Source organism: Leopardus geoffroyi, chromosome B4 (assembly GCF_018350155.1).
Source record: "Leopardus geoffroyi isolate Oge1 chromosome B4, O.geoffroyi_Oge1_pat1.0, whole genome shotgun sequence".
NCBI classification, from domain to species: Eukaryota; Metazoa; Chordata; class Mammalia; order Carnivora; family Felidae; genus Leopardus; species Leopardus geoffroyi.
In genome coordinates, this window is record NC_059341.1 from 28,175,649 (window position 1) to 28,196,520 (window position 20,872).

Below are 20,872 nucleotides of genomic sequence, written 5' to 3' on the forward strand. Positions count from 1 at the left end.
TATGGAGGAGCGTGTGATTAATAACCACACATTCTTTCACACGTCTGCTGTCACACAGTTTGCAAAGTATTTCGTGTCTCATTTTATCAGCTGTCTTCCCCCATCCCTTTGTTTAGCTAATTCTCCCCACCTTTTGGTCTCTTCTTCTCAGGAACTCCCCCTGAGAGGCTTTCCCTAAGCTATCTCTGCTCTTGGCCTTGAAGATGATTTTAATTTTCCTTCTCTGCTAGACTGTAAGCTCTGTGAGAGGAGGGACAATGTTGGTCTTGTTCAACCTCAAATCCTCTAAACTTGTAGCTGAACACCCTAAGTAGGCACTCAAGAACTATGTGTGGAAGGAGGAATGAATGCATTGATGAACTCAAATTTAAAGACTGGCTGGTTTTCTTATTCAAGATGCTAGTTGTTTTCTTAAAAGGGGGGACTGTGTCAGAGTGCCTGGGTGATTCAGTCAGTTAAGTGTCCGACTTCAGCTCAGGTCATGATCTCACAGTTCGTGAGTTCAAGCCCCACGTCAGGCTCTGTGCTAATAGCTCAGAACCTGGAGCCTGGTTCAGATTCTGTGTCTCCCTCTCTCTCTGCCCCACCCCCGCTCACGCTCTGTCTTTCTCTCTCAAAAAAAAAATAAAAAAAATCAATCATAAATAAATAAATAAATATTGAAAAGGGGACACTGTGTTAATAGAAATAATACTGAGAAGAACAATCCTTTAAAAGGAAAAACATTTTGAACAACGATGCAGCGTATCACAGCAGAACACTGAACAGGAGCAACTCTGTTATTAACTGAGTACTTTTGTTCAAGTCCAGTACTTCTTAAGAGACTTCAGTGGGCTCAATAAATGTTATTTGTAGTGAAGGTCCTAATAGAGTGTTGCCCCAGGGGAACTCTGGGAAATCAGGGCAGGCCACCTGGAGCCTTATTTGCATAAAGTTCCCTAAAAGAAACTGACAGGCACTGGGAGCTGGCAATTAATCCTTTTAAACAAAAGATGTTGGACAAAGGCTTCCCCCAACCACAAGAGGGTGGGATGGGGGAGTATGGAGGGAAATGGAAGACAAGTAACTAGTGTCATTGCTCCCAGGAGCCAAGTTCATGATTGAGTACAGGGCCAGGTGCATGCTTTTGAGTATGAAGTTGAAAGAAGCAAACTGCCTTTTTTTCATGAGTGTGTTGGGATTGGAGGGCAAGGGTGAAAGATGCAGGAGAAAGGAGAGGGTGTCAAAAATATTTACAATTCCTCAAGGGGAAAAAAACCTCACCTACTACAGCACAACAGGCAGAATATTCCAGAAACAGACCTCTGGGTCTTTGTATATACTGTTCTTCCTCCCTGGAATCTATTTTCTCCCTTATCTCTTAGAAAAGACCTACTCTTTCTTCAAGTTCAAGTTCTACCATTAACTATCTCGGCTAGTAATACTAGCCAACCTTCACTGAGCACTTGCTTAGATCTAAGGCTCAGCACTCTCTGTAAAACCTTTAATCTTTACAACAATTCATTTTTTTCTTACAGGTGCCTCCTGTAATTGATGGCATCTTCAATTTAATAACAAATAGTGTGTTGTATTAAAACTCTTTATGCTTCTTTCTCCCCCACAAAGCTGTGGATTCTTTGAAGACAGAGCATGATTTACTCCACTTTGTGTCCTTAGCGCCCCATGCAGTTCCTGGCACATAAAGAAAACATTTGACAGACTTCTTGAATTCAGTTGGAGAAGGTATTTCGTCTCCAGGGCAGAGTGACAGGTAGGAGCAACCTAGGAGACAAAAGTCATCACTGTTGACACCAAAATTTGTGGTTATCCCCAAGACCTCATTGGCCTGGGAAAACAAAGCCACCACCATCTCTGAGTTTTATCCTGGTTAAGTCCTATCTGGCTGTAAGGTACGTGATAGTGCCCCTGGGCATTAACTCAACATGTCTCTTCTCCACTTGACAAATTGTCATTTATTATTTGCCCTTTATGTTGGGGTCACGCAGTTTTTAACCAATTAAAGCAATTATACTAAGGCCAAATCAGAGTAATATTTTAAAATCTGATTTTGAAAACTCAGATCCAATTAAACTGGAGATGGTACTCAGCTCACAGAGGTGTTTGATTTGTGTTTTTACATTTTTGAGTGGGCTATCAGAAAGAAGATAACACATTTTATTTTTTAAAAAAAATTTTTTAACGTTCATTTATTTTTGAGAGAGACAGAGTGTGAGTGGGGGAGGGGCAGAGAGAGAGAGAGAGAGACACGGAATCCGAGGCAGGCTCTGAACTGTCAACACAGAGCTGGATGCGGGACTCGAACTCACGGCCTGAGAGATCGTGACCTGAGGCAAAGTCGGACGCTCAACCGACTGAGCCACCCAGGCACCCCAGGAGATGACATATTTTAAAAGCAGGCATTTGACTTCTTCCAAAAAGTCAGAAGCTCCGATGATGTCGGCTGCCCACTCACCCAGGGCATTCATCACTGGAGTGAAGCTGCCCGGTTCAGAGGTGCAGATGTTCCCCATTTTCCCATAACCCCACCTTGGGGATTATTTAACCTACCCCTGAAGGCACTTGAGTTTATGACGAACCTTGAAAGTGAAAGGCTTGATCATTTAAGTCTCTAGCTTAAGAAAGATCATAAAACCTGCAAAATGAACAGCTTTGCCCAGAAATTCAGTAACGCTCTAAATGATTGTCAATAGTCACATTTTCCTTTAGAAATAGATTTTTCACAATGTTTATATATGTCTTCTAGAGAAGTATTTTTGTGCATTAGGGATATTGCTTTTTGGTATTTTGTGCATTAGGATACTGCTTTTTGGTATTTAAACAAAAGAGAAAAATACTTAAGAGAAATAGAGGGCAAAATAGACAATAGAGTTCACAGTACGGCCAGGCATATGCGACTGTTGTACTGACTGATTCGCAGAACACGCACTTAGCCTGCAACTTGCTTTCCTTGGCTTCTCAGTTCTCTTGTGACACATGGGAGGAGGGAAGTGAGTGTTAATTATCAGGTTCGTGTGTTGTTCTATACCACAAATGGTAGTCACGGTCACTTTTACATTACACTTTAAAGTAAACTCTGAGGCTATATAGAATGTGAGTATTTCATTAGTCTGTTATTTTGGTGAGATTCTCTTGTCTAGACATGTGGTGGGTACTGCTATTGACATTGGTTGCAAATCACAAAACAAAAAACAAACAAACAAACAAAAAAACCCCACAAGATAACAGGCTTTAACTAGATTGGTTTATTTCTCTCCTGTATAAAAATGCCTGGACATAGGTGATTCAGGTCCAGTTTGCCCATGTCACCTATCAGGGACTCAGGCTCTTTCCATCTTGTTGCTCAGTCATACATGACCTACATTCCCAAAGTCATCTCACAGTCCAAGGTGGCACCCTAGCTCCAGTAATCCCCCAGCATGCAAGAAGGAGAAGCTCCAGAATATTCTGCAGCCTGTAGTCCTCAAATCCCACTTTTTCCAAGAAGCTTTTCTCAGCTAATTAAGAGACTGAAGTGTTGATTTCTAAATTCACTTAAAACCTACTTTTCCTAGATTTCAATCATTTAAATACTTAAGATGTATTTATATTATGCATAGTCTCAATATCTCTGTCATCACCATTGTTCTTAAATCTAGAACAATGATTCTCAACCTTGGCTGCACATTAGAGTTGCCTGACAAACTTTGAAATAAAAAAGCAGCGCTCAGGTGCTGCTGCTGGTCCAGGATCCATACTTGGAGAACAACTGCAAAGGTGAGAGAAGACTGTCAGCTGGGGGCCGGGGAAGGGGGCTGTTGAGAGGGGGTTCACACCAGTTGTAGGTTCTGTCTGAGGCTCACGTGTACACAGGGCCCTAGGGAGTATGTGTGCCAGGGAAGCTAGATGCCAGCCTAGGATTCTATACAGATGGTCCTGAGGCCAAATGTGATCCAGAGGCATGAGGCTTCATATCTGTGAATGGATGACGAAAACCCTTGGGCCAGGATGACCAGGACTGGAAGTTACCAGGCACTGAAGGGCTGAGGCTCTTCCCCATTATTTCTGGGTTTATGTACAACCCTAAGAGAAGGAATAGGAGCCAGGAAAGATAGATAGATAGATAGATGATAGATAGATAGATAGATAGATAGATAGATGGCATTTTTGACCTCTCTAGTGTGGAAACTAAGTCAGGTTGGATTTAATTTAGAAAAATTAAAGAAATGTGATAGCTCTTTTGACTCAGATATCAGGGAACAAAATTGTGGATTGACAAAAGCTGATATATGTGCAGGAAAATACCTTATATTGAAACAATAGTTTATTGTCATATGTAAGTTCTCGTGCTCTAATTATTATCTGATTAGAACTACAAAGCTATGCTTTAGAGTGAATACAAAGCAGAGAGGTGATGTCAGGAGAAACAGGATGGGGGCACCTGGTGGTTCAGTCAGTTAAGTGTCTGACTCTGGATTTTGACTCAGTTCATGACCTTGCAGTTGTGGGTTTGAACCCCGAATTGGGCTCCACACTGCTGACGGTGCAGAGCTTCTTGAGATTCTCTCTCTCTCTCTCTCTCTCTCTCTCTCTATCTCTCTGCCCCTCCCCCACTTGCATGTGCGCACACATACTCTCTCTCAAAATAAATAAATAAATAAATAAATAAATAAATAAATAAACTTGAAAAATTTCACAAATAACAAATATATAATTCAATGAATCTTAACCAATAAATAAAGCCATGTTCCCACCAAACAATTTTAAAATACATATATTATGGAATATTCTCATCACCCAGAAAAGTTCCCTTTTGCTACTTTGTGGTCAGTCCTTTCCCCTCCTCTGGTCCCTAGTACCAGTGTTTCTTTTGCTTTTATATAATAAATAGATTCATATAAATAGAATAATATAGTGTTTTGTGTCTGGCATCTTTTACCTAGTGAAATGTCTATGAGATTTACCCACATTGTTGTATCAGTAGTTCAAACCCTTTTTTATTGCTGTATAGTATACAATATTCTGGATATATTATAATCTATGTTATCCATCCACCCATTGACACACATTTGAGTTGTTTCCAGTTTTGTCTATTATAGATTAAACACCTATAAGCTTTGGAATACAACTCTTACGTTTTCTTTTGTCTTGGGCAAATACCTTGTAGTGGGACTGGATTTTGTGGTTAGTATATCCTTAACTTTGTAAGAAAATTTTAAACTGCTGTGCAAGGTGGCTGTACAAATTTACATTCTCATCAGTAATGTATGAAAGTTCTAGTTCCTTCACATTCTCACCAACATTTGGCATTGTCAGTCTTTCAGTTCCTTTGTTGTTTATTTTCTAGTGTTCTATCTAAGAAAGGTTGGACTCACCCAAGGTCACAAAGAATTTCTCTTTTGATTTCTTCCACAAGTTTTGTAGCTTAGCTTTCACATTCAAGAATATGATCCATTTAGAATTAGATTGTTGTATAGTGTGAAGCAAGAGTTGAGTTTCTTTTTCTTTTCCCATATAAATAGCCAGTTGTTCAAGCACCATTTATGTTACAATTATCTTTCCCCAACTGAATTACCATAGTACCTTTGGCATCATCTTTGTCATCTTTTTTTTTTTCCCCCCACAAAATCCCATCTGATCTCTTTCTAACTAATCTTTCCTCACTTGAGACCATCCTTCTCAGTATGGTCAGATTTAGGCTAAAAAAACAAACCTCCACCACCACCAACAACAACAAAAACGTAAAACCTCTGCAGTGGCTTCTGTGACACATTGCTCAGATCCCTTCTCCTCTTCAGATCCCTGGATGGAGACATTTGTTCCAGCTTCTGGACGTGTTGGTTGGTGATAGTTCACAACTGTGTCCCTCTCCAGGCATTCTCCCATCTGCGGGAATCAGCCATGCCCAAGGCTACCCCTTATCTCTGGAGACAGCCCACATCCAGTCATTCTCAGTGTGGGTAAGAGGCCTAGTGGCCTGGCTTCAAGGTAGGACAACTCTGAACAGCCATTGTGGCTCAAGAGCTACAAGGGATCGGCTACAGCCTCTGATGCATCTGCTTTAAGGCCCAACTTCCCCTCTTCCCAGCCCTCCTTCCCCTTACTCTTTTAGAAGTACTGTTCCCAAAACTATTCCCTATATGAGTTGCTGCATGCAAACCTCAGGGCTTCTGTGACTATTTCTCAGGGAGTCTGACTTCTGATAATCTTAGAGCTGATTATGTCATTTCTCTGCTTACAGTCCTTTGCCTACAATCTAAAGTAGTATCTCCTCAGTGAGGCATACAAAGGCTTTCATAGATTGGCTCTAATTCATTTCTCTCTCCCCAACTTCCTCTGTCACCATGGACTCTGTCCTTCAGATAACTTTATTCATTTATATCCCCTCATTCCCCATTACCCACTTCTTTGCATACGGAGCTTCTCTCTGCCAAGGATAAATTTCCCACCTTCTGCTTATCCTTCTGTTCTGCCCTGGGTCAGATGTCACCTCCTCTGGGAAGTCTTCATGTTTCTCCCCACAGTACCATATAACTGTTTATATAAGAATTTGCCATCTAATACTGAAACTTATTTGTTTACCTATCTGACTCTCTTACTAAATTATGAACTTCTCTAGGCAGGGACTGAATCCTGGGCCCTGTGCCATCATGGATTATAGATTTGCAATACATTTTTGGTGAATACATGAATAATATATACCAAGATCAGATGGGCACTGTAAAAAGTATTCAACATTTGGAAATTTTTGCTGTATTTGGTTCGTGGTTTCGTATATCTAGAGTGTCATGTATCTCCTTTAACATAGTCTATATATTTTTTTAATCTTTTTAAGATTCTGGACTACCATGTTGACTGGCAACAAATCCAGGCAAATACTTTAAGATGAAATGAAATCCAAACCTCAGATCTTTAAAGTTAGTTCTGTATATATATATATATATATATATATATATATATATATATATATACATATATATATATATATAGAGAGAGAGAGAGAGAGAGAGAGAGAGAGAGAGACAGAGAGAGACAGAGAGAGAGAGAGAGGACTGGGAGAGACTAGGGGTAGAAATATCAATTATTTCAGGGGAAAAAAAAAAGACAGAGAAAGAAAGAGGTGGGGAGAGAGACCTGATTAAATTGGATTGGTTAGTTAGAGACTGGAAATTTTCCTCCCTTTCCCAAGAGGCTTATTTTTTATCTTTCTTTTTCACACTGCAAAGTGTCAAATTAAATTGCAAAGTTAATTCTCATCACTAAGGAAGGGATTCTAAATGTATTAATTAAGGATTACTGGGCATTTTAATTTTATTCATGAGAATGAAAACTTTTTAATAATTAACTATGTGTTCTCTTTTACATATTTACATTGTTATAGCATATTACAATTTAACATCAATGCACTAGACTCTAGTTTCCAGAGACTTGGATGACTATTTTAAAAGAAGAGCTGTGCTTATTGATATATTTGATTTTATGAATTATGATACTGGAGTTCCCTTGAGAAATCATGTTCTCTTTTCTTTAGAGATGAAGTCCTTACCAGGACGAGATCTTATCTTGCAGGAAGCCATGAATCCACTGTGGAGAAGAATGATTTGGATTTCACTCTGGTAGAACATGAAGTACCTTTTGAATTCTTTACTGTCTCTTTCAGTGATTTATATTATGCATGAAAATAAGCTTTAGCATTTTTCAAAACAGATGAATCTATGTTTATGGAAATTGAAGTTGTGCTGCAGGAAAAATCTAAGAGAAAAACACAAAAGTATTTCTTTTTTGGTAAGGTAACAATGTAAAAGCAAGTAAAAAAAATGAACAAGAAAAAGCAGTGTTATCTTTGAAAATCCAGGTATTTATGATTATGTCAAAATTCATATTTTAAACAGTGAAGCATTCATTGGAAACGTTGGAACTGTCTTCTTTGCAAAATAAATGTTGAGAAGAGTGTAAATTCTAAATGATGAAATGTATTCTGAAAATAAAATTATAAATTTATAAATTTAAAATTAAAAATATGTCCCTTTTTCCAAATTTGCTTTACCTTTTAACATTTAGCTTGGACCCTTCTGCTATTTTTGCTCAGTAAATCAGCTATTCTAGTTCACAGAGAATATTAAAAAAAATATATAACTGTAGAGAAAGGAAACAGCGATTGAATGATGCAGTGTTTTAAGCAAACTAAATTACAGTGCTTCCAATGGCAGCAACAGTCAGAGGTTTCTTTTTTAATTAAATCATGAGTTTTTATTAACAAAATAAAAGCCTTAGCTTTTTATATACGTACAAAGAAATTATGTGCGTAGACGCACATTGTGCCCTTGTCACCTTGACGGACAGAGATTATTATTAACAATAGTGTAATACAGGCATACAGAGAATGTGGAATTCTGTCTGTCTCTGTTAAGATTTAGATCCTGCCAGTGGGTAGCAGCTGTTTTAAATTTAAGAGGACAGGAATGGGTTAGCGACATTTTGTAAGAAATAAATGAGTCCTCAGCACACACCAATTGCTGGTAAATTCAGAAAATGATCAACATTGTTCCTTGAGCAGGAAAATAAGATAGGAAACGCACCTGCAAAGACTTATTTTCAAAACAGAAAAGATGTTGCTGTGGAACAAAGACATTTGCCAAAGTTTCTCCTTTCTACTCTTTACACTTTTTCCCCCATCTTTTGTCTTTTCACATTCAAGACCATCTCCTGATTTCAATTATTTTCCTAAAATCTTAGAGATTTTGAATTAACTAATACACACCCCCCCCCCCAAAAAAATCTTGACAACTCAAAGGTGTCAACTTCAATTTTAAAACCAAGAAAGTAATTTTCCATTAACATTTGCTCAACATCACTTTCTTCCTTTGGTCTATGCTTTTTTTTTTTTTTTTCTCTATGAAAATAGCATCAACATTTTTTAAAGAACCAAACAACAAAAATCAACTAAAAAAACAAAAAACATCAGAAAAACAAAATAACTGTATAATAAGCAATATAATAAAGGGGCTGCTAACACCATATTAAAAATAGCTAGTATATTTTATGCTTTATTGTCTGGTTGGCGTTCCAGACAGTTGGTGAAAAACTTTGAACAAACCTCTGAGTCAGTAGTGTGAAATTTTAAACTATAAGCTTTCTAATATTTTTAAATATCATGTAATTGATGTGAATGAGACAATTTATATATCTTAATAAACCTAATTTAAAAGAAAAACTAATTCCCCCTAGTTGCCATTTTAATTTCCTGAAGTAGATTCCTATGTCTGTCACTTAACACCCTATAAACTATACGTATTTCTTATTTCCTTGTCTTTAAATCATAATCCCAGAAAACCTTGGAAAAGAAGGATCTCATATTTAGAAGTAAATGAAAAGCTGAGATAAAAATATAGGATAGTAATGTAGACTATACTTAATATGATCAAACTATAGTTCTCTGCCATAATTTACTTTTAAAATTAGATGAATATCATCAAAATAGTTCCCTGTATCTGTGGTTTTCAAAACTGTGTGTAGGTTTTTGCCATCATCAGGGATATGATCCACATAAACACATACACACACACATACCAAAGAAGCTGAGGTTAACAATTAAACTGAATTGAACAAATTAAACTGAATTAAACTGACAAGAAGTATTTGAGGCCATTTTCAGGCTACATAATACATTAAAATAGAGTATTTTCTCAAATAAGTCCAGCCCAAGCTTTAGAAAACTGCATTTTAGTAAAAGGATACATAATAATCATTCCTTATAATCAAAATTAGAACGCAAAAATTTAGAATAGTAGGGAAGGTAAAAAGAGAAAATAGTAGTAACAAAAATTCTGATTACAATCATTTACATTACTGCTCCCAAACATGACGTGACAACGTGAGAAAAAGATTCTTCATGACTGTGATTATAAATCCCCAATCATTACCTACCAAATCACATAAAATTAGAACCTAGAATTAAAACAAAAACAAATAGGGAAAAGACCCTCAGAGTGTCACCTCAGCAACATGCTTGTCTAATTTTGATATGTTGTTTTTCCTATTGCTATTGGGATTGAAAAACGTTTGCCCTACACTATTATTTGAATATAAAATTTGAGCCAGCATTTGGTCACTCCCTTAAATTTCAAGATCCTTGGTGGTACAGAATACATTTTTACTTATCTATCTCCCAGTATTGTGTTGTGCACATAGAAGATCCTTAAAATGCAATTTAAAAAAGACACAAATTGGGGTACCTGGGTGGCTCAGTTGGTTAAGCATCTGACTTCAGCCTAGGTCATGATCTCGTTGTTCCTGAGTTCAGGCCCCACATGGGGCTCTGTGCTGACAGTTCAGAGCATGGCACCTGTTTCAGATTCTATGTCTCCCTCTCTCTCTCTGCTCCTCCCCCACTCATGCTCTCTCTCTCTCAAAAATACACATTAAAAAAATGTTTAATGTAAAAAAAAGACACAAATAAAAAATAGCATGGCTTGTCTTTTAACTTAATCACAAAGACATATTAACAGATGCTTTGAAGGAAAAAAATCAAGTAAAGCTAAATCATAGAAAATAGTTGCCAAATCCTTTAGCTAGTACCTTAAAAGGTCAACATGATAAACTTTGATGACTAGTTCAAGTCTTTAATCTATGGGAGCAAAGTGGGAGAAGCCCTGAAGCCTCAAACCATGGAAATCCAATTTTAACCTAAACAAAAAGTATTTTGTTGAAAACGGTTTCATAATTAAGAATCCTTGATGCATATATTTTACTAATTTGTCTTTAATCTTCTGAGAAAAGAAATAATGCTGAGACAATCTACCTTACAAAACGTAACACAGCACCCCAAAAATATGCAAAAGTAATTATTGCTACTAATTAAGGATTGGAAAATTTAAAAACTCTATGAAAGCATGTTTAAGGAGAGAGCATCAGGAACAATTCACAAATTTTCGGGGTTCTGAAATGAACACTTAGGCCCTGAGAGATCCAGTTGAAATAATATTAAATGTATCTATTGTTATATATTTTAATTTCTTATATTGAAGAAGATGTAAAATTAAAACTTATTACAGAATAAATGTTAATTTTTCAAAAAGTAGACTTACTTTAAGATCTATTACATTTTTCTTAATGTTTATTTATTTTTGTGAGAGAGAAAGACAGAGTGTGAATGGGGGAGGAGCAGAGAGAGAGGGAGACACAGAATCCAAAGCTGACTCCAGGCTCTGAGCTGCCAGAACAGAACCCAAAGTGGGACCCAAACCCACAAACCATGAGATCACAACCTGACCTGAAGTTGGACGCTTAACTGACTGAGCAAACCAGGTGCCCATACCTTATGTCAATAATTATCAATCATATGGTCTTACAAGGTACTGTGATATTGACTGAGTAGGAGAAAAATATTGGTAAAGCACTGATATTCAAGGATCTTTCAGTTTAATAGAGACAATAAGATATTAGGAAACAAGTAAAGCAATACATGATATAAAATTCTATTACTCAATTTCAGCTATGAATATAAGTTCTAAATAAACATTTGGCAATCAGGTTTGGCAATGTCATTATAAGCCATAATCAAGTAGGTTTATTAAGTGAATTAATATATATGGAGTTCTTAGAGCATATGTAGTGCTACAAAATTGTTAACTATTAGCTATTTATTCCATAAATGTAAAGGTGATTCAACATTATGAATAATACCTAGCTTAGTACATTAACAAAGAAAAAATGTATTTGTCAATATATAATAAACACATTTGACAAACTTCAACAGCAGTTAACCAAAACCCAGCAACCACATACTAAAAAGTGAATGGTTAAAGTTATCATCATTAAAATCAGAAAATAAATAGGAATACCTACCTACTTAACAATCAGGGGTCAATCAGAAGGAAGAAATCACACCAGTTATTTTAGCAGAGAGAATTTAACATAAGGAATTATTCACTAAGTGTCAAATTATTCACAAAGTAAAAAAAGTTTAAAAAAAGAGAGAGAACTTGGAATCACAGAGGTAGTAATTGCAGAAAGTAGCCACCATCCTATGATTGGGTGGGATCAAGAAGAGAGATTGGAGTTATTAAAACTTAGAAGTTTAGAGAAGGGACCTTGTGAAAATGAAACTCAGACCCCTGGCATCTCTGAGTAAGGGAAGGGGAGCACAATGGGATGGCTTCTGTACATACTGGAAAACCATTTACGGAATTCTCCTACTGCTATTGGATGGAAATGCTGCTGCCAAGATGAAGAGGCATTGGTGAGATGACACTCATAAGAACTGGGAACAAATAAGAATCCCCCAGAAAAAAATAGGAAAGAACAAGTCTTCCTTCTGCAGCCTGGGATCTCCCAGCAGTATCCCTGTCAGCAGTTTACCATGGAGCACTATGAGAAGCAAAAACATGGTTTGCAGAGTTCTGGTTCTGGCATCAGAAGTGAAATATCAAAGGGTAGATCTGGAACTAAGAGACAATATCTTAACAAATGGCATATTTACTATTATTGTTATTCAAAACTATTTTGGAGATTTAGGCTAATATGGAAGGTAAGAAAACAAAATAATCAATAATAATCAGTATAAACACTGGATGAAAAAAGGGAGAAATCACTTTACTTGCAGAAGATATTATACCTAGAAAATCCAAGAAACTTTAGTAAATTATTTTTTAAGTAAGAGAATTAGGTAAGGTGGCAGGATATAAGACAAATATACAAACATCAGTGCCTTGTCTCTGTACTTTTTGTGTTGGTTAACTTTGCTGTGTAACAAAACAAGCCTAATATGGCAGTTTTATTTCTCAATTTCATTTATTTCTCAATAGCAAACATTTATTTCTCAATTTCATTACCTGGGGGCTGAGGGTTGGTGTTGGTAGACACTGTTGCATGAGTCTCATGTTTCTACATGTCCTGTTGGGTCTGCTAAGCCTTTAAGACCCTAATCATTTTTTTACCCAGCCATTTCTCAGGTGTGTTTGCAATGAGCAACCTTGAGGGAGGACATAATTTCTACCTCTAGGACAAAGAGCAAGCTTGATCACTGCTTGCTATGAAACGATGGGGTTTCAAGTTCCATGTTCCTCTCCTGTAATGCAACCTACTCTTTGTTCAGGTATCCATCTGAGCCCCTTCACATCACCAGTGTGGGAACAGAAACTCAGGAAAGCCACACAATCATGTTGACATTCTGGATGCTGCTTTTGTTGTGATAGTTTTTGTCTCTGACCCAGGAGTAAGTTCTTCCTTCAGTATCCATGAAACTGGCAAGTTAAGTCCTTAGCTTCAAAGTGGGGTAAAATATGAGACCTTTCAAGTTCTTGACAGTTGGCTGCTATTCTTCTCTAAGCTATGGGTTGGTTGCAGGTCTGCTTCACAAGTATTCTCATTCCAGGAGCTAGGCTGAAGCAGCAGCTCCTACCTGCTCATTTTTATGTCAAAAAGCAGAAACTCAAAAGGCTAAGTGAAATCTCACAATTGAATTTAGAGCTCCTGTTTGGGTGTGTTTATGTCATATTCATTCATATTCATTGGCCAAAGGAAGTCATATGGCCAGCCCAATTGGGAAAGGAAGTATGCTTCCTCTCTAAGTAGGTATTGCAAATTATATTCAACAAGCATGGATGTATAATCCTCTTACCATAGAGGGAGTAGATAATGATCATTAATACAATTCACCATACTAGTGATAACCAGTTAAATACAAATGAAAAATAAAACCCACCTTTTCACGATAGCAAAAACAAAAACAAAAATGAAGTTAACAAATATCATAATGAAAATTATAAAAATTATAACTATATGAAGAACTTTTTCTCTTGAAAGACATAAAATCTCAATAAATGAAAACTTATGCCATGTTACTAAATAAAAACATAATATAATTAAAAATTCTTTCTCCACTTTAATACATCTTGATGCAAATCAAAATCAGAATCTGTTTTCGGTGTTCCTTAAAATGAATTATATGTCTGTGGCTGGACCAGCCATTAAGTGATAAAGTAAGTTGCAAGAAAATGTGCAAAGAATACTATTATAAAATAAAAACCCTACATGTTTGTGTGTTAACATAAATATGACTATATGTTTGTGGGAGCATGAAGAATAGGGTGGATATATAGCTTGATATACATCAGAGAGAAGGGTTTGTAAGGACACTATGGGAATGACTCTTCTCTTTATGTATCTCTGTATTGTTTGACAATGGAGTTTATTCCAACAGCAAAGAAGAAATCAGAGAATCATGAAAATATTTTAAATCTTACCTCAGTCTCCATTAAAAGATGGCATGTTTTAGGTCGTTGACATAAATGTATGCACAGAATGAACAAATATTTTGTTTATTGGGCTCAGGTATGAGGGGAGACTAGGCAGTCATCTTCTGCTATCAGCAACACTTTACTTTTCTGAATCAGTTTGGCAGTCTTGAAAACACTCTTCATTAAAAAAATTTTTTTTCCTATAAGGGAGCTGAAGATGTCCACCAAAACACAGATCTGATGAGGCTCACTTATATATCAAGGCTAAATCTAGGTTTATTGCAAATAAACGTGTAACTTCCTCAGTGTGTTTTATGTCTAACAACACAACTCAAAGGAACCATATAGCACCTGTCTCAGCTTTAATGACATTTAAATCAAATTCATACAAACCGTATTTCTATATGGGTGCCTTTTTTTTTTTTTTTTTAGAGAGCAACTCTGCAGCATGTAATATTAAGTAATACTAGAACATTTTAAGAACAAATTGTAATAACCATGAAGACTTTATATAAATTAGCCCTTTTATTTTAAAAACAAATGTTTATTTATTTATTTTGAGAACGAGAAAGATAGCATGAGCAGGGGAGGGGCAGAGAGAGAGAGAGGGAGAGAGAGAATCCCAAGCAGGCTCCACACTGTCAGCACAGAGCCCAACACAGGACTCAATCTCACAAACCATGAGATCATGACCTGAGCTAAAATCAAGAGTCAGACACTTAACCAACTAAGCCACGCAGTGTCCCTAAATCACCCCTTTTAATCACTCGAGGACCAAACTACACAATGCTGGAGAAATTCTCTGAGAATTATGCTTTCTGAATGCTGCCAAATGTTTATCTGAGAGGATATTTTGAAACTTTTCCAGAATGTTCCTTTCTATAGTCAGGCCTTAGAATGTCTTTCCTGATAATATCACACATTGAACTTTGCCAAAGATCAAATCATTGCCTTTTCTTACCATTAGTTCATGGATCTTGTGACTGCCCCTAAGAACTTTGGGCTGTACCGTGTGTGGATGCATGACTTATGGTTCAAGGTGGTATGGAAGAAAAAACTGTTTCTCAAACCTTTTGGGATAGAACTAAACCTAATAATATCTTTGAAGGCCTGTCAAAATTTTTCTGAACAAGTGAGCTTTAAAAAAATTGATAGGAATGCGCATTGATCTTACTCCAGTAACACAGGACTCACAGTGAGGAATTCCTTAGGGGGGAAAAATCAGAATTATTCACTGCTAAGCACCTAAAACTATGCCCAGCAATCTATGAGAATTATTCATATCGCTATCAAGGTGGTCAACCCCATGAAAAGTACTACAGTGTATGTTTTACTTTATGATTATTTAAATGCTCATGGCAAAGTTCTTATGTTCCATCCTGAAGTTTATTAGTTATCAAAAGGAAATATATTTGGCTGAAGGATGTAGGGGCCTTATTTTTAGAACATCAAGGAAACTACCAATTACTTAAAATATTCGAAAGTAATAACTTTCATTGGTGCTTGGCATATTTGGCAGATATATTTGGAATTTTGTATATAGAACCTGACATTTTAAGAGGTAAACACCAATATTAATGTGTTTTAAGTATACTTTAGGCAGTTATAACCAAAATCCAGCTATAGGAGAGTAAATTGTTAAAAGAATGTTCTCCTCTTTTCTGACTTAATTCTTCAAAGTGATTTCAAAGAAAAAAATGTAAAATGTCATTTAGTCTGCCTACAAGATAAATTCAGGTAATATTTTCCTGATATTGTGGCAGAAAATTTCATTTGGAAGTTTAAAAGGAAATTTTTACTCACTAACATATTGTCTTTGCCAAATGATCCCCAGGAGGAGATTTGGGGAATCAAATTTGATCTAGCTCTAACTTCCAGAAAATAATTTGGAAAACTTTTAGATAAAATATTCTTATTTTACCCAAAATAAGTGAGCAGGCCTTGCATGCCCTTACCCAATTTTCATTGATTCTATTTGTGAAACATATTTCTTTAATTTTTATATTTCTGGCTATGAAAACAAAGTAGCATGATAGCCTTGACGTTAAAAATGGCCTATGTTGCATTCTTGCTTCCAAACTCTTGTTTCCAAAGAAAGCTCAAGTGCAGGCCCGATATGCACATGAAATCACACAACTAAGAATAAAAATGTAGGCCTCAAGTTAAAATTAACATTTTCTCCTAAAATACAGCTGCTTTTATTTATTTTAGTTGTGATATTTAACTAATTCTACCATTTAAAATGGAGTGAAGGGGCGCCTGGGTGGCTCAGTCGGTTAAGCGTCCGACTTTGGCTCAGGTCACGATCTCACTGTCCGTGGGTTCGAGCCCCACGTCGGGCTCTGTGCTGACTGCTCAGAGCCTGGAGCCTGTTTCCGATTCTGTGTCTCCCTCTCTCTCTGCCCCTCCCCCGTTCATGCTCTGTCTCTCTCTGTCTCAAAAATAAATGTTAAAAAAAAATTTTTTTTTTAATTTTTTTTTTTTCAACGTTTATTTATTTTTGGGACAGAGAGAGACAGAGCATCGGGGGAGGGGCAGAGAGAGAGGGAGACACAGAATCGGAAACAGGCTCCAGGCTCCGGGCCATCAGCCCAGAGCCCGACGCGGGGCCCGAACTCACTGACCGCGAGATCGTGACCTGGCCGAAGTCGGACGCTTAACCGACTGCGCCACCCAGGCGCCCCCCAAAAAAATTTTTTTTAATGGAGTGAAAGGAAACTGTGGCTCAAATAAAGGGAGTAGGTTAAAACGATTCTTGCCTCATATTTTGCTATGTCAGGGAATGGACTTTTTTTTTATCTGTGGCAATAGAAAGCTGGTTGCAATTCCCTGTCTACACTGTGTATTTTATGCTTCTGTGTCTTCTCAGATTATGCCTTCCTTTCCTAAAATTCACTTTTCCTCAACTTATTAGCTAAGCTAATTCCTCCTTGTCCTTCAAATGTCAGATCAAGTAAGCCACTTACTTACTCTAGAAAGCTTGCTTCAAAATGGAGTAGCCTTGCCTCTATTCTGCACAACACCCTCCTCAATGCTTTACCCAAGCAGTTTCTGCAAACTGCACTCCATGCTTCCTGGATCATATATATATATATATATATATATATATATATATATATATTATTGTATACATGCAGCCCCTCGCAGAGTGTCTGTTGCATGCTGGTTTCTCGATATGACTTGCTTGCCCTGTATTTATAGATAAATACATTTGGCTTTTTACATGTCACAGAATAAATGGACAGGAGCTAGTGATTAACTAGGTAGTGGTGCTAGTGGACAGTCAGGAAAAGGTATACAGAAGAGGCGACATCAAATAGAGTTCTAAAACCGAATAGGATGTGCCACACAGAGGAGTAAGTTGATAGGTGCATGTGCAGAGAGAATCTCGGGCAAGGAAAGAGCATACATAGAAGTGGAGGGAGGGAGAGAAGGGTATCAAGAAAAGAGGCAAAGAAATAAGAGGAGGTTTAAGGCAATGGGGTGCCAAGGGGACTGTGGTAAACTGGAGGTCCATGCTTCATTTAGAGCGGGGGAGTCATGGGATGCCTGGGTGGCTCAGTCGGTTGTGCATCCGACTTCAGCTCAGGTCATGATCTCACAGATCATGGGTCCAAGCCCCACATTGGGCTCTGTGCTGACAGCTCAGAGCCTGGAGCCTGCTTTGGATTCTGTGTCTCCCTCTTTCTCTGCCCCTTCCCCACTCATGTGCTCTCTCTCTCTCTCTCTCTCTCTCTCTCAAATAAAGAAATATAAAAAAAAATTTTAAAGCGGGGGAGCCATTACCAGGCTTTTATAGACTCTTCTCATGTAGGAATTTTGAGCCAATATTGTTATATCTGGTTTATTTTTTTCAAGTTAGTTAACATACAGTGTAGTCTTGGCTTCAGAAGCAGAACCCAGTGAGTCATCTCTTACATGTAACACCCGAGGCTCATCCCGAAAAGTGCCCTTCATAATGCCCGTCACCCATTTAACCCACCCCCCCATCAACCCTCATTTGTTCTCTGTATTTAAGAGTCTCTTATGATTCACCTCCCTCTCTGTTTTTATCTTATTTTTCCTTCCCTTCCCCTATGTTCATCTGTTGAATTTCTCAAATTCAACATATGAGTGAAATCGTATGATATCTGTCTTTCTCTGACTGATTTTGCTTAGCATAATACACTCCATTTCCATCCACGTTGTTGCAAATGGCAAGATTTCATTCTTTTTCATCCCCGAGTAATATTCCATTGTATATATATATATATATACACCACATCTTCTTTATTCATTCATCAGTCAACAGACATTTGGGCTCTTCCCATAATTTGGCTATAGATGATAGTGCTCCTATAGACATTGGGGTACATGTGCCCCTTCGAATCAGCCTTTTTTAAAAGATATGCTAGAAATTGGATGTAAAATGTCCCAGGTTTTAGATATTGCTAAGTAGTAATTTACAGTTCTGACACAGGCTAGAAACATATAGTCTTGGGCCTAATTTGTCCAACAACTTTCATTTTATGCCCATAACAAGCATGGGACCCATACAGAACAAGTTGTCTTTACACACCAGGTCAGTGGTCAGGTGGTGGTGTGGGAATTGTGTAGAAACATTCATTTCATCTCTGTGGCATTTCCTAGCGAGCAGCACTTTCTGATGAGAGTGTGTCCTTATTGTGAGGTTATCTGTCTGTGTGGGAGCACTGCTGAATTTGTGGGGAACCCTCAGGCATTTCACACTCATGAGTGGCATGGAAAGGTCTGGAAAAAATCACCTCAGGTAGTTTAGTTTTGCACTGTAAATAAACCGCCAAGGGAAAATGTAAAGCGGGGACAACAAAAGGCCCCAAAACAGAAAAGTGCAGGAACACCCACATTCAGGGCACTGGAAAAGAAGAAAAGGGGTGACACAGGACAAGGAAAACAAGGAGGTTTGCCATGGAATCTGAGAGAGTAAGGCCAATGAGGTCATTCACTATAATTATGCTTATGCTATTAAGTATGTTTTATTAATAAAATGACATGAAAGGTAATTTTAATGACGATCAAATTATTTCTTCAGTATTCTTTTGTGTGTAGTTTCAAGAGTTAACATCCCTGACAAATAATACCGCATGAGAAAAAGATTTGAGGCCAGTTTCACATCTGCTTTATTTTAACCTTTCTACACAGGAAAAACAGTCCTGATGATTTTGCCCAGTTTCTAAACTTGGAATTGTCTTACACGGAACTGAAAAGCCCTCACACACAATGACATTAATCTCGTAGCATCAAAACTTGTGGAAAGCTGGCATGGAATTTTCTTCTTAGATTCGAAATTCCCCTAAGGAAGATCAACCATTAGTAAACAAATACGGGGAGATATTCAACCCCATTGGCAATCTGAGATACACAAATAACAGCAGCAGTAAGATAACCTTTATAGTTTGGAATTATCCTGGTTTCCAGGGCTGGCTGCTTTTGTTGTTAATTCCACTCTGAAACATTGCTGGAGGTAGTACAATTGGGACACACCTCATCAAAAATAATTTGGCAATGCGTTTCAAGAGGCCCAAAATATACTGGCTCTGCATTTTTTTTTTTTTTTGAATTGAATTCTATAAAACAAGAAAAAACTACCCATGTAAGGGTTTTTGTATCACCTTTACTTACAAGATATTCAGTGTACCTAGAACTACTATTAATTAGTTTAGTAGATTGAGGTTTTGTGTCCCTTAGAAACAGAGACTGAGATGGGGACTGTTGTGCAGTGATTTAGTGACAACTCCTGCAGGAGACACATGGCCTACAAGGTGGGAAGGGACCCACGCTGGGGCTGAGGAAGAAGCAAGGTGAATCCATGGGTTCAACTGAAGTCTAGTCTCAACTTGAACCCATGGGCAGCATTGCCACACAGCATTGTCCCACCTAGAACAAGGCTCTAGCCTTTTGCGTACTGCCAGTCACTGGCTGAACATCATCTCTGGGGTAAGGGCTTATCTTCCCCTGCACTTGGGCATGAGGCAGTTCCTGTCAACTCTGGAGAAGGGTTCAGCTCACAGTGCCTGGAGAAGGATGTACTGGCCCGGGAACAGGGGCCTGGACACTGGCCCAGGTCGGAGAATATAATTAATGTGTAGAACCCAGCTCAGTTTATAAAGTCTAGTACTCATCTAAGGCACGTCTCCCGGACTCCAGTCAGGTTTTAGCAGCCTAACCCTATCCCCTTTTCTTCTCAGAAAACCAGGCCCCTTTATCTGAAAATGGCTTCTTCCAGTAGGAGCTGAAACTGTATCTCCAATACGTCCTGCCCCTTGGTCCCTTCTCTCCACCCCACCTTTTACCACCACTCTGGTCATAGATGAACAGCCGAAAAAATTGATGAAAATAAAAAGGAGACACTGGTACGTGGAAGGCAGAAGTGTGGCTTTTCCCAGTTCAAAATTTGGAGAGTGTATCTGTTTTGCTTGCTAATGCCAAGCTGGTGTATCACAACAACAGAATGGTGAGCCAGAAGCTTGTCCAGTCTCCTTGGGGAGCATTTGTCCTATTCTGGCTCTGGCTGTGGGGCGTGTGACTTTCTATCCAAAAATGTGCTCCTCAATACAACCCTTGGAGTGGTGGTGGAGAATCAGGCTTGTCTTTTGCATATGGTCTTCTTAGACTTAGTTTCCACTTCTAATCTTCAT